This window comes from Octodon degus, unplaced genomic scaffold (genome assembly GCF_000260255.1).
Source record: "Octodon degus isolate 3935 unplaced genomic scaffold, OctDeg1.0 scaffold00211, whole genome shotgun sequence".
In the NCBI taxonomy this organism is placed as follows: Eukaryota; Metazoa; Chordata; class Mammalia; order Rodentia; family Octodontidae; genus Octodon; species Octodon degus.
The window spans coordinates 3,605,152-3,607,788 of NW_004524787.1; the positions used below are offsets into that span (position 1 = coordinate 3,605,152).

The 2,637-nt window shown below is 43.7% G+C and overlaps 1 pseudogene; it reads right to left on the reverse strand.

Moving 5' to 3' along the window:
- Window positions 1-127: 127 nt before the first annotated feature.
- LOC101560040 lies at window positions 128-1,092 on the reverse strand (annotated as a pseudogene).
- Window positions 1,093-2,637: the final 1,545 nt, after the last annotated feature.

The following is a 2,637-nucleotide window of genomic DNA, read 5'->3' on the forward strand; positions in this document are numbered from 1 at the left end:
TTTTTTGAGGAAGTAGGGATTGAACTCAGACCCTTACACTTGCCAGGGAAGTGCTTATTCTACTGAGCCATCTCCTTGGCCCCACTGAGACATTTCCGCTACCCTGATAGAGACGTTAAACCAGCATTTACTCAGCCCCGCCCTGCTCAGCCTCAAGAACAAACGAATTCCCAGCTGGTGGATCGCCAGCTTTTGTCTCTTTGCCATCTTGTGGTTTAGGGTTTTCTGGGCGTCTGTGTCAGTGATTGAAGTTGTGACGGTACTGACTTTGAGATGGCTGCTGACCTTGGGTCTCAGCTCCTTGATTTTCCTTATCTTCTTCATTGCCATCCTCTCTAGGCTGTCTTTGGCGAGGAGGGCCCCTGAGAATCGTGGTCTATAACCTCGATACATATTCTGTCTCACTTGTCTACCTTGTTCTCCTGCACCCTGGTTGTCAGCACCCTCCATCACTTCTCCTTGCACAGGAGGGTTGGAATACTGTGGTCGACGCCCACAGGGTCTCCGCGTGCAGTGAGGTGGGAACCTTCGCCTGCGGTAGGGCCTTCGGCCTAGCCTTTGGGAGCGTTCTCCGATCCCTCATTCTTTCTCCCACTCTCACTATTCTGGTAATTCTGCTGGTAATTGCATGGAGGACCCCTACGACGCGGATAGTGTCTATAATAGTTACGGTCTGCTGCGTATTTACTGCCTTGAACTGGAACTCCACCAGGGCCTGTAACGTTTGCTGCCTTGCACCCTTTTCTCCTTCAACAACATCAGCCTCCACAGTCCCTCCATCTCCTACACTGTGAAGGTCCTTCCTGGGGTTATTCTTCTTTATGACAGTCTGGTGTACAAATAAATCTCCCTTGGTGTCATTCCCGTTGATGAAACCATATCCTTTTTTACACTGAACCATTTTGCTGTTCCCAAAACCCTCATTGAGATGATTTTCTTGTCCCCTCCAGCAGGTGCAGCCGATGTGAGGCAGCCCAGGCCGCCACTCCCTGTGCTGCTGCCCGTGGTGCCGGGTTTGGTGTCAGCAGCGCTAAGGACAGCGGTGGCTTGTGGGGCGGCGGGCAGCTGCTGGATCTCGGCCTCGCTGCTCATGTTTTCAGTGATGGTGACTGCGGCTGGCTGCAGCAGCTGCAGCTCCTTCTGGGGTGTGATGATAACCAGGCCGGTGGTGGAGGGGCTCTCAGGGCTCTCTGGAGTCTGCTTTCCGCTTTCGATCAAACTCTCTAAAATGTTTTCTATTGCTGCTTAGTTCATACACTTTTGCCTCTCAACATCTGTTTTGCGTTTTGTTCTCTGTCTTACCCAAGGTGACAAGAATATAACTGGTTGAAATAATTTGTCTATTTTCAATTTTATTCCATTATGTCTATAAATCAGAGATTTAGATAGCATTAACTCATCAATTCAGTTGTACCATTCTGTCTTTACCTCCAGCCAGACTCTGATTCTGGAATATTTCATTAAAAGCTCACAGTGTTTCTAGATATGGAGTCCAAGGAAAGAAACCCCTTATATCAAAGAGATTTTGAACATGGTAGAACTGGAGTTACCCACTGAACATGTATGAAAGGATCCATGATGTAAGATGGAGCCAGGTTAGGGAGCACAGCTCATTCTTTTCAACAGGTACTTTAGTCGGATTTAACTAACGTGTACAAAGTACGTTTCATGTGAGAATTTACCTTACAGTTCTGGAAATCCCAAAATGAGTAAGTAAAAGAGGATGCCTGATAAAGTGCACCTTCTAGGCAGATAACCTAAACACAATGTGATGAGGCTGTAATTTAGGTATATACAAAGTACAAGAGAGGGTGAGGGAGATAGCTTGGCAGCTTAAGTGCCTGCCTGGCAAGCACAGGCACAATATCTCATGTTCAATGCCTGGTACAGAAAAAAAAAGCACAGGAGAAAAGATTCAATAGGGTTTTGTTAGAGGTGGTGATAACTGATAAGCAGATAATAATTGATCTGGGCATGAAGTATAAAAGACAAGCTCTTCTGAGAGAATAGGTGTGAAGGGGCCATTTTCCATGGAAATGTGCACACAAAGACCAAAGAACTACTACAATACAGGACACGTAGTTGAGATAGAGGATGGTTAGAGAAAGTTGAAAACATAGCTTGTGGATGTGAAAAACCCTGACTGACAAGCTTCAAGTATCAATGGATAAACATGCATCCTGTTTAAGAAGTGCATGAACATTGTTGGAATGGCATTGTGAAAAGATGATCTTGTGCACAAACGCCAAATCTTAGGAGAAAGGCTTTATTAAGTAAAAATAAACATTATGTTCACTTTTCAGTCTTCCATTTTCATCTTCATTGTAAGAAACAAATTTTCTACTTTAATATAGGCATTCTGAAAACTAACTTCATCGATGTTTATTCACCTAACATTTCCTACATAGTTACTCTGTGCCAAACACTGGTATTACAGAAATCAGTTTAGACAAATCTTTGTCCTTGAAGGAACCTCAGATCACTAAAGGAGTAAAGGAAGGGACACAAAATACCATACTATAAGGTACTAAGTGTTATAATTGAAGTATAGTATCAATAAAAAATATAATTTTTATTAATTTTCATGGTTATATCTGGCAATCCAAACAACTACTTTGAACACAATACTCAGTATGA